This window comes from Globicephala melas, chromosome 7, assembly GCF_963455315.2.
Source record: "Globicephala melas chromosome 7, mGloMel1.2, whole genome shotgun sequence".
In the NCBI taxonomy this organism is placed as follows: Eukaryota; Metazoa; Chordata; class Mammalia; order Artiodactyla; family Delphinidae; genus Globicephala; species Globicephala melas.
In genome coordinates this window covers 6,379,783-6,391,961 of record NC_083320.1, presented here as the reverse complement: position 1 = coordinate 6,391,961, position 12,179 = coordinate 6,379,783, and the positions used below count along the sequence as shown (strand labels likewise).

General features: G+C 43.7%; 1 protein-coding gene across 19 annotated transcripts in view; it reads left to right on the top strand.

The window, feature by feature from the left end:
- Positions 1-12,179, top strand: part of TRPM8 (transient receptor potential cation channel subfamily M member 8) — a 159,330-nt gene that overhangs the window by 28,619 nt on the left and 118,532 nt on the right. For 2 of the 19 annotated variants that reach the window (XM_060301693.1, XM_060301695.1), the window contains one exon: positions 2,960-3,083. The exons of 13 other annotated variants lie outside the window; for them this stretch is intronic. The gene's annotated coding sequence lies outside the window, so the exon portion shown is untranslated. Of the gene's footprint in view, positions 1-1,286; positions 3,084-12,179 lie in introns of those variants that run through there. 4 more of the 19 variants (XM_060301697.1, XM_060301696.1, XM_060301699.1 and 1 more) reach the window with 4 other exon arrangements.

Here is a 12,179-nt window from a genome sequence, read left to right as displayed (position 1 = left end):
ACCCTCTCCCTGCCCCATTTGCAAAGTGGAACCCCAGACACAGGGATGCTGAGCTGGGGGGACAAAAGCAGCCGGAGGAGGATGCTAACACGGTTGGTGCGTCTGCCACGGTTGTCCTTTCAGTATTCCCCCCAAATCCTGACACAGCCTGAGACATAGGCACGAGGACCCCACATGGCTGAGAAGGAGCTGGGGTTCGGGGGTTGAGTAGCTTTTTCGAGCTCCCACAGTTAGCAAAAGCTCAGAGCCAATTTCATTCAATTATTTATTTATTTATTTTTGCGGTGCGCAGGTCTCTCACTGCTGTGGTCTCTCCCATTGCGGAGCACAGGCTCCGGACGCGCAGGCTCAGCGGCCATGGCTCACGGGCCCAGCCGCTCCACGGCATGTGGGATCTTCCGGACCAGAGCACGAACCCGTGTCCCCTGCATCGGCAGGCGGACTGTCAACCACTGCGCCACCAGGGAAGCCCCATTCAATATTTTTTAAAACTATTTTTCGTTGTGGCAAAATACACATAACGTAGAATCTACCATCTTGCCCATTTTTAAGCTTCCAGTTTAGCAGCATCGATTACTCGCATCCACGTTGTTACTCAATCGCCACCACCCGTCCACTTCCAGTTCATTCAATTTTGACATGTTTTCTCACAGCACAAAAAATAGGGAAGCAAAGCTGAGAATCCAGGCTACACATGGAGCTGACGGACTCTGCTTACTGTTTTGGGGCCAAGAGGGCGCTGAAGGGACAGGCCAGGCCGACGTCATTGTTCACCTGTTAAACCTGCTTTAGGGATAAAGATGGTTGAAAATGTCTCTCCTGCAGCCACTGAATTTGCTCAGAGAAGCCACCTGCTGGCACTGAAAGAGAATGCAACAAGCTCGTATTTAAACATTCTTTAAAAAATCACGTTTGCCTCCGTAGAGGAATTCGGTCATTTTGTTAAGTGTTGGATAAAATGGCAAAGCTGGAGGTTATATACCTATGCATCTATACCTATACATACAAATCTATGCTATATCTATCTCTGTACTTCTATATCTACACCTATACATCTATATCTGTAACTATACCTATATCTCTACCTATACACCTCTGTTTCCATCTCCACTTCTATCTTCTCCACCTCACTTGGTTAGATGTATTTTGTTGCTGTTGTTGCGGTACACGGGCCTCTCACCGTTGTGGCCTCTCCCATTGCGGAGCACAGGCTCCGGACGCGTAGGCTCAGCAGCCATGGCTCACGGGCCCAGTCGCTCCGCGACATGTGGGATCTTCCCGGACCAGGGCACGAACCCGTGTCCCCGGCATCGGAAGGCGGACTCTCAACCACTGCACCACCAGGGAAGCCCGGTTAGATGTATTTTGAATCTTTCCCTTGTAAACACGGCTCTAAATCACCATGTGCAATGGCTCTACGATGGTGCACCTGATGAGGTCATCCTCCCTCTTCCCATCTCTCTCATCCCCACCTCTGTGTTCATCCCTCTTCTCCTCTCAGCTTTCCTTCTGCCAGCCTGGGATCACTCACTGCTCTGCCACCTTCCACAAGGAGTAGTCCTCCATAGCAGATCAGTGTGCAGTTGGTACTTCAGTGTCTATAATTTTCTAGCCTTCTGGTCTTTTGCAGTTCACATTTTGGTTTTCAAACTAAACTTTAGGTTCTGCTTTTCAATACCTTTGCATCTCTGAAAATACCTGGAAGGATGCTGTGTAGACTGCAGGCTGAGGACGGAGAGGACCAGATCCACAGCCCTGTGTATGTGCATGCATGGGGTGGGGGGCCAGGAAGGAAATTGCAGCAGGTAAGTGTATGGGCGTTTTTAGTCCTACAATCCACATTCAGGGCAATTTTGAGATTTCTCTGATCCTCTCTCTGTTTCTGGCTAGATCTCTTCTCGCATGGGTCCTCATTGAGATGCGGCCCCTGATGTTTCCAACATTCCGCAGTGCTTACCCTTCCCTATTGCCTCACACTTGGTCACTCCATTCATTTTCACTACCTGTCTGACTCTTGGAGTATTTGAGTTTGTGATCTTACCTCAAGTTTTTTCTTAAAGATTTTCTTTGTCGAAGGGGTTTTCTCCCTGAATTGAACATGTTTTCTGTAGGAGTAATTATCATTAATTACATCTTATCTCTCCTTACAGATCTTGACCAAATCCCTCTGCCTTTACAACATTGCCCCTGACTCTCATTATGTTTAATCTCTAACTTCTTTGCATTTGTTTGACTGTATAATCAAATTTTAAATTATATGATCTTATTTCTACTTGCCTGAGACATATACTTCATATATGAATACATAATAGAAATAATAGCCAATACTCAAGGAACATTAACTGTAACAAAACTATTTAAATGATGCTTGTGGTACATCATTTAAATAAAATGACTAAAAATTGCCCACTAGGGATTATTATTTTATCTCTCCTAGTGGGATTTTCAAAGAGACAAAATGTAGTTTAAAGGGAGCATGGAAATAACTATAATTTAATAAAGCCAGCCTTGCTGAGTTTTCAGGTCACCCCCCTCAGCCCTGCCTAGCTAGCCCAATGCTGAATATATGTTGGTGTGGATAAAGTTAACAAAATCGACTAAAAAGCAATGTTTGTTAAATTTCCTCTACTTAACAACTTTTTCCTAATCTTAATTAAAAGCTTTTAATCTATTAATTAATTTTATCATGACTTTCCATAATGAGCATTTCCCATTTCATTTGTGGTTTTTAAAATGTGCCACAAATTGTAGAAATTCATCTTTAGTTTGTTTCATACTCTGATACAATTGGCAAGCCAAGAGTGGGGATTTTGTATTCTTACTTTATGAGCATTTAAAATACCCTGTTCTATGAATATGCATTCTTTACTCATATTCAATTGCTACACTGCTATGGTATCCCATGGTGTTAACTGTCTTTTTTCAGTGGCTTGAGTTTTTTTTTTCTCCTCCTCTTAAGAGAACCTCAGAGAAGAAGGCGGGGCTGAGAAATCTCAAGTTATAAAAGCCTCTTCCTTTTGCAAGTAGATCAGAGGAGCAGGATCTTTAGAGTGAAAGCAAGTCCTGTCTGATAACCTCCACAGGTACGTTATCAACTTTTGCTTTTCATCTTTCCATAAATGTTGCAGTTGTGTAACTTGTAGAATTGATGTTAGTGTAGTGAATCTGAGGAGGGCATCATTTGTTTTTTTCTATGAAGGTAAGAAACTAAAGGAAGACAAAATTTGAAATTTCTCCAGAATCTGTGTGGATAAGCAAAATGCTAGTGCACAGGTATCTTCAGTACTCATTTGGATTTATTTAGAAATCTGTGCTCGATTTTTGAGCGATTTGAAATATATCTGTAGTTTTTTCTCTTTTTTTCTTTTTTCCTGATTGCCAGAGTCAGACATGTCCTCAAATGAACTTTACTAAAAAAGTCACTGGGATCTTAAGTCTGCAACTGACTATCTTACCCAGTCCTATGGTCTCAAACCTACTGGGAACAGAATAAAACAGGTTGTTCTTAAATCAAGACTATGGTGAAACATAAATTAACATCAAGAAAGGATGCATTCAAATGGTCAATATTCTTTGATAATAAAAGGAGAAAGGTATATTTGACTTATTTTTACATACTGTGGTTCCCTTAGTTTTTTTCAGCTTCTGAAACATGCTCGTTGGTTGTATTATTTAGAAGAAACAGAGAAACGCTGAGGAGTTGGATGAATAATTAAAGGTTTTATTTCTATTTAATTTTGAAGCCATTATTGCTAAAGCTGACTTTTTCAGTGTGAAGATTCTTAAGCTGAAAGTAAGAAAATGGTTATTGCTTAATCTAGTCTATATATGTGCTCCGACAAATATGCTTATCACGATAGGAGTTTTAGCTCATTAGTACCTTAGAGTGTAAAGAACTTTCTTCCAAGGTTATGACATTGGGTTTATAATCCTTTCGAACTTGGAACCAAGTTGTTATCCTCCATTATTAATTTTTAAAGAACTGATGTGACTCTTGGCACCTATAAAGATAATAGGGTTCCAGGCACCATAGGGACTCCCCACTTTTCTCCTTCCAGACAGTATCTTTGAGCATCGTCTCCTGCCCCAGTTCTACCTCCGGTCTCTTGCCTCTACTCTTTGGGATAGGATATATGGGATTGATGACCTCAGGAGCCTCCATTGGCTTTTGCCATTTTCCTGTTTTTTACCCATCTATGCAAATCTCAAAAAATGTGGTCGACAGAGGCAATTAGAAAAGCAGGATGATTCTGATAACAAAACAAACCTCATTTCTTCTCTACGGTTGAAAGACATGTGGAGGCAATGGTGTACATTAACCCTTGCAGGTCACTGTAACTCTTGCAGGTACCGCTCTAGCACTTTTGCCAAAATGAGAATTGAGAAGATTTCTCCGGATGGTGTCATTTATATCTGAAGCCTCTGCAAGTGTCACACTCATCATTACAATGAATAATTGATGGAAGCCAAGAGTGGAGATGGCTGGGGTTTGGTACGGGGCCTTTTGGAACATTCTCATCAGAGCATATGAACAATTTAGTTCCTCTCTCATTAAGTGTTAATAAGGAGAACTTCTTATTTCTTCTTATTTAAAAAAAATTTTTAAACACAGAGAGACTTAGAACTTGAAAATGACATCGTAGGACTGATTTGAACATGGTGATAGGCAGGCTGAAACACCATTTTGCAAACATGCCAAATGTCATTCTTGTGTTAGGACAATAACATAGCAGATGGATTTTTTGCTTTTGTTTTTGTTTTGGGCTCACAGGATGCAAGAGTATTCTGTTGTTGATGGGTGACTTCTAGACCATTTGAAATTATTCATGAGCATCAATGATAAAAATAACACCAGGTCAGCCTCTCCCCCAACCAACAAAACAAGGTTTCTAATTATTTAAATGTTGATAGTGTATTAATATAGTAAAAATGACAATCTATCCTTTCACAAGGACGTATTAAAGCGGCACAAAGGAACTTAAATTTTAAGGATTGGGCTCTCGGGCCAGCCTGCCTGGGTTTGAACGCCGTATCCTCTACTTATCAGCTGTGTGACTTTCGGGGAAGTTACTTAACCTCTCTGTGCCTTGGTTTCCTCAACAGTTTTAGTGGGAAAATAATAATCCCTATAATTCATGAGAAGATTCAAGGAGCTGACACATGTAAAGAGTGTAGCACAGTGCCTGGCACATAATAGGCGTTATATGAGACAAAGCTGTTATTAGTTATTCTTGGCCTGATGAAGATGTATGTCTCATATGCTATCAGGACAAATCGTGTTGTTCATAAACACAAGTTGCAACCACAGAAGAGCACTCAGCCAAAGTTATGTGATGCCGCCTCTTAAGCCTCTTGTCGATTCCATGCTTGTGTTTGAAGAAGATTTGTGTACAAGCTTTGAAAAAGTCTAACTGGTGTTATGTGTAGCATCCTGGTTTAGCTCAGTGGTTCTCCAGTGTGGGACCCTCACCAGTAGCATCCGCAGCATCTGGAAACTTGTTAGAGATGCAGAATCTGGGTCCCACCCCAGATCTGTGGAGTCCTTGAGGTGGGACCCAGCGGTCTGAGTTTGAGCGAAGTCCCCAGTGATTCGGCCTGCCCAGCCATCATGTGTTTCCCTGAGTGGGAAACTGCAGAAGCTGGGCAGCTGTTAGCATGGAGCAGCTGTCCTGATGTGGATGGTAGTCAATATCCTCACGATCCACAGTGAAGTCTGAAAATGTGAGTGCTGGTTAAGAATCCACTGTGGTTTTAATTTTCACCGAGGTAACCTTCATGATGGGTATTAGGACTCCATTAATTTCGTCAGACGCATCTGCAGTCTGAGGATAAGGACCGTAAGTAAAAATAATTGAGATCTTGATGAAAATATGAAAGCAAAGACTTTGCATCATTCAGCAAGTAAGTTGAACTAAATCTGGCCAAACTCTCAGACATTTCTGTACCGGGGCCCATCATTTGTCCCTGCTATGGAATTGCCTGCATTGAATTTTACCTTAGTGATGCATCCTCCACTTGCATTCAGGACTTTATAAGAAATAGCCACACAGTTTTGTGCTGTAGGCATTGCAGGGTTATGTCAAGATGTTTCCTATTGTGTGGCCCGGAGTTCTTTTTACATAGAAGTTTATTCCTTCTAACTTATTATTTTGAGATAATAATTTTGAGATTCACAGGAAGTTGAAAAAATAGTACAGAGAGGTCCTGGGTAACCTTCACCTGGTTTCCCCCAAAGGTAACATCCCACATAACCATAGTATAATATCAAAACCAGGAAACTGACACTGGTATACTCCATAGACTTCATTCAGATTTTACTCACTTGCATGTGTAGACTTTTATGCAATTTTAGCATGAGTAGATTTGTGTAATCACCACAACAATCAAGTTGTTGAACTATTCCATCACTAGAAAAATCACCCACGTGCTGCCCCTTTACATTCTCACTGTCATTCCCCCACCCCCACCACCTACAGGAGCTCTTTGTACATTGGACTCTGGATTGGGGCAGTTGGGTTTGATCTTGCTTTATGGACGCCGTGAAGCTTGCAGTTGACCATGTTTGTTCCCTTGCTTTGGTCCCTTGTAATTAGGTTGCAGCTTCTAACAATGCCCCACAAGCAGGCTTTCCATGTGCTGGATGAGCCCATCACGTTACCAGTTTCTCTCGTTTTACTCTCTGCTCACTTCTTTCTCTTTGGTTCCTTTGTATTCAGTAATACCTTAGGAGGTATCTTCAAATCCTTGTGCACTGAGATGAAATATAAAAAAGAAAAAAAAATTAAAGTCAAGGGACTTCCTTGGCAGTACAGTGGTTAAGACTTTGCCTTCCAGTGCAGGAGATGCGGGTTCGATCCCTGGTCAGGGAGCTAAGATCCCACATGCCCTGTGGCCAAACAACCAAAACTTAAAAAAAATTAGAAGCAATATTGTAACCTATTCAATAAAGACTTTAAAAATAGTCCACATCAAAAAAATCTTTAAAAAAATTAAAGTAAAAAAAAAAGTTCCACCATGTCTTCTCCATTTATTATTTAAAGGCATCGCCCCCTTCAAATTCCTGAACTGCTGGAAGTTGTGTGGGTGCCTTTCTACCACCTCCTCAAACTCCTGAGGGTGCTTTCTGCTGCATTCACATTTGTATTGGCTGAGGATGCAATTCCTAGGTCACAATCTTTGCCTCCAAAAATTACAAATATTGCCACATCTTCTAGCTTACAGTCCTTCTAGAAGAGAAGTCTGATGTCAGCCTGATTTCCCCCCTTCTGTAATTTACCTTTTTTCTACTATGTGGTTTGTATGGTTTTATGTTTATTCTTACCCTTAAATAATTTCACTGGGTACCTCTAAGCCTATTAATTTGCCTGGTATGAGGCTCTGGGACTTCTTTGTATTGAAGACCCAATTCTTCCCTTAGCCCAGGGAAGAAGATTTCTCCTGTTGACTTTTTTGACTGCTACGTCTCCTGTGTGGAAACTTTTCTTCTTCTGGAAGTCCCTTTGCTTACGTGACGCATCTCCTATACTCTAATACATGTTCCCACGGCTCCACAGAAAGGGGCGAAGCTTCCTGAGGAGCTCCCATCCCTTTGGACAGGTGAAAGCTGGTGCGTGGAGCCTTGTGACAACTCCACCCGTGCTGTCGTTACCTAGCAAGCTGCCCGTGTCAGGGGTCCCCGTGAAGGACGCTGTGGGCTGGCATCCCCTGCACATCCGAGCACATCTTCTGGTGTGACATTGGGTCACATGATGATGCCAGTTTTTGCCACCCCTGAGTAGGGTGCCAGCTCCATGCAGAAATAAGGACAGTAGTCCATTCTGGAAGGCAGCACTGTCCTTCTCTCTTTGTCACAACTGCCTTCATTAGACAGTTACTGAACTGGGGAGGCCACAACCTCCCCGGGGTGCTGTCCATGCCCCCGGGAGGCTGTAATCAGAAAACAATAATGAAATAGCAAACTTTCTAGAGCTGAAAACAACAAAACCAAAACTCGAATTTGCATGTAAAAAAGAGCACATAGTGTAAAAAATTTAGACCAATATCTAGTCAGAGTCAATGAGATATTAGAATTTAAGGAAAAGAGGAAGAAGCATATAAATGTTGGACAGAAGGAATAAAAGTGAGGCTGCCTCACTTTTCCTTTACAAGATCAAAACCCTAAAAAGAATGGAACTGTTCCTATGGTGTCAGGGGGGAAAAGTGTTGGTCAAATTATCCATGTGTGAATGCAGTAAAAAGGCATTTGCACGGTAAAAAAAAAAAAAAAAAAAAACAGAAACAGAAGGAATTTCCTGGAGGTCCAGTAGTTGGAACTCCACGCTTTCAATGCCGAGGGCCTGGGTTCAATCTCTGGTTGGGGAACCAAGATCCCTCAAGCCCGGGGGTGAGGTGGAAAGAAAAAAGAAAAAAAATGAAAAAAAACCACATAGAGTTGAGGGACCACAAGGGGGGAGCTCTCACACCCTGTGATGACAACAGAGCCCAATAGGAAGAAGAAGGACTCTTCTTCCCCCCCTCTCCCCGAGGGGACTAAGCCAGTGAAAAGCCAGGGACTCTGTTTACTACAGCCCTCCCTCCCTTTTCCCTCTATATAGGAGTCTCCTTCCCTTGCTGTGCAGGAACTTGCAAGTGGCTCACCATGGTTGCTGGCCCTGAATAGCAAGTCTCTGCTGGTTCTGAATAAACCCATCTTTGCTGGAGAGATATCTGGCGGTCTATTTGTTTTAGGTCAACAACATGGATAAGAAGCTCCTAACACACACACCTCACTAGAATCGTCCCCAGGGACGCTCTGATGCCGACAGAGGAGTCCAGTGTGGACAAGTCGGATATGGAAGGACTCACACTGGACTTGTGGACACCAGTGACACTTGCAGGGCCCAGTCTAAATGAGTGTTGAAAATACAGAATAAAAATTAATATGACGATAGAAATTATTCTCAAAGGGGAAATCTAGGATCTGAAAAGAATAGCTTACTCGTAACAGCATGGATCTAGATCCCAGATCGAGTGGACCACTGTAGTGAGGTTGGGTGATCAATGCTCAGAGGGCAGGCCGTCAGTGGATTAAGAAAAAGCAAACTTTTACCCATACCGACTTAGCGTATGGTCATCGGGGATGTGCAGTTAGAAGGGAGGCTCGTTGTGGGTTCTGTGCCACCATTTTTCCTAAAGTTACTCTGATTTCTTCCTCAGGGTTTCTGCTCAGTCAGATACCTTAGGAGTCCTGCTTTGAATTTTACATTTATAAGACCCCCCAAATTGATGAGTCGTACGGCCAGTCTTGGCACAATGCTATATTCAAAAGATATTCAGGTCCAACAAAGCAAGAACACTGGAAATAAATGTGAGTTAAAGGTGCCACGGTAGGTGGGCTTCTAAGATGGGCCCCCCACCTGTGGAATTCATGGCTATTCACGCCCTCGTGTGGTCCCCTCCCCTTGCGTGTAAGTAAGACCTCGTGATTTGCTTCTAACCAACAGAATGTGGCAAAGGTGATATGCAATGTCACTTGCATGATTAGGTTACGAAAGATTGTGACTGTGTCTCGCTGGCAGACTCCGTCTAATGCCTTGTCAGCTTATATGCTTTGATACAGAAGCCGCCACGTTAGAGAGGCCCTGGCAGCCAGACACTGAGGGTGACCTCCCGCCAACAGCCAGTGAGGTACGGGGGCCCCTGGTCCAACAGCCCTCAAGGAGACGTATCCTGTTAACAGCCACGTGAGCTGGGAAGCAGGTCCCCCCAACCCCCACCCCACCAACCCCAGCCCCAGGCTTGAGACAAGACCCCAGCCCCTGCTGGCATCTGAGTGCAGCCTGTGAGAGCCCCCGAGCAGAGAATCCAGCTCCACGGAGCCCAGATGCCTGACCACAGAAACTGCGGGCTCATAAGTGTGTGTCATTGTAAGTAGTCACATTTTGGGATAACTTCTTACACAGCGATAGCAGCTGATACTAATGGCTGGACTCTAAAAAAATCCAAAAGATGCCGTCCACCCATCTTGCTAAAGCCTTACTCACCGTGGCAGCCGCCTTCCCCATAGAGTCTGTATATATTCTCGCCTCTTCCTCTCCACTCGCCGAGCGCTTCCTCTCTCACCACCTCTCCCCACATTCTACCTGTGTTCCCTGTGACTGTCTCTGCATCCTTTTGAACGTAAACCTAGTTAGCTCCCCTAGGCCACTTCTAAGTTTTCACCCTGCAAGGGCCTCAGGAGCTGAGCAGATAAAACACAAGTTTCCTGGTGACACGGGAGGGAGTGGTCACGACACTTGTGAGTCCCCGTTCCTGACTCTTCCTGCCACAGCGATTTTCGTCCCGCTCCTTCCTGACTCTTCTCGTGAAGCCCCGACGCTAGTAATAGGAGTATTGATAAAAGCACCGACGTCTACATTACTCAAGCACGTGCCAAGCTTGCTGTAGGAGCGTCCCCTTGAGTCCTGTCACAACCAAGCCATGGGGCAGGGAGACACGTTTTTAGAGATCAACGAGCTGAGACCCAAAGGGGCTAAGTGAGCTGCTAGTCAGTGGTGGAGCTCAGTCCCACGCTTGGATTTTCCTGACTCCCAAACCCAGGCTTTTGTTTTGTTTTGTTCTCTGTATCTCTACAGTCCTCATTTTCCTCCGAGTTTGATTGTATTAATAATAGATGTCTCTTGGTGTGTTTATCTGAATTCCTCTTGACATTGTACTCTTCATTATTGAAGAAAAGTACATGTTTCATTTTTGCCTGAACTTTTGAATCTCTGGCCCGTGTTATGACACTAGCGCTTTCCTGATGCATTGACCTACCCTACGATCTTTTAGAAGTAGAATAACAGGGTGAACTGGGTTTGATTTACATGAAATTCTCATCAGACCTCATATACACGTTGCGGGGCATGCTTGGTGTTGTTTTACTGGTGGATTCTACTTGGGGAGGTCCCCTCGGTGGGGTTAGTCCACATCCAGTGCCACCATTTTCCTGACTCCATTTTCCCACTCCTCAGTGAGAATTTCATTAATTTATAGAAATACATTCAGATACAGTTAAAGGTAAAGCGAGAAGATGGTCTAGCCTTGAAGTTCATGCTCGTCAGCATTATACTCCACTGCCCTCCAAATGGGTGGAACATCAGTGCCAAATACCCCGTTTCCGATCCAGAGAAAGACATAATATCTGAGAGAGAACTTTGGTGAGGTTTTAAGACCGTAACAATTATGTATCATGCTTATATCATGTCATGTTACGTTGTGTTATAGTTTGGGAGCTATGAAATCACATATTCCAAGATGTATGTGAAATGCCAACCCCTAATTGTTGGGGTTATTGGGAATAAGTCCATCACCTTTAACTTCTGGAGCTTGCCAAACCACCTATAAACTCACTTTTCCTCAAGTAAAGTAGTGCTTTCTTAACAATTCCAAGAGACGGAAGCTGCAGACGTCCCCTGGCTGCCTGTGCAGTTAAGGTGACCCGGAGCAAACCTGCAGCAGAGCTCCAGAGCAGATGTGTCCAGCTGCTCTTCAGCAGCAGAAACCTTTCCTCAGGGGGAATCTGCTAGGACCCTGGAGATGTAAGTCTGATGAAGCAGCACTGCTCCCACTGACGTGGGGAGGCATCCCTGAGCCCCTCACAGGCGCAAAGCCCGAAGCCCCGCCTTTGAAACCACTACTCTAGACTCAGATTTTTCAACAACTATTTAGTTTTTTTTATTTTTACATCTTTATTGGAGTATAATTGCTTTACAATGGTGTGTTAGTTTCTGCTTTATAACAAAGTGAATCAGTTATACATATACATATGTTCCTATATCTCTTCCCTCTTTTGTCTCCCTCCCTCCCACCCTCCCTATCCCACCCCTCTAGGTGGTCACAAAGCACCGAGCTGATCTCCCTGTGCTATGCGGCTGCTTCCCACTAGCTATCTCCCTTACGTTTGTTAGTGTATATATGTCCATGCCACTCTCTCACTTCGTCCCAGCTTACCCTTCCCTCTCCCCATATCCTCAAGTCCATTCTCTAGTAGGTCTGTGTCTTTATTCCTGTCTTACCCCTAGGTTCTTCATGACATTTTTTTTTTCTTAGATTCCATATATTTGTGTTAGCATACGGTATTCGTCTTTCTCTTTCTGACTTACTTCACTCTGTATGACAGACTCTAGGTCCATCCACCTCACTACAAATAGCTCAGTTTT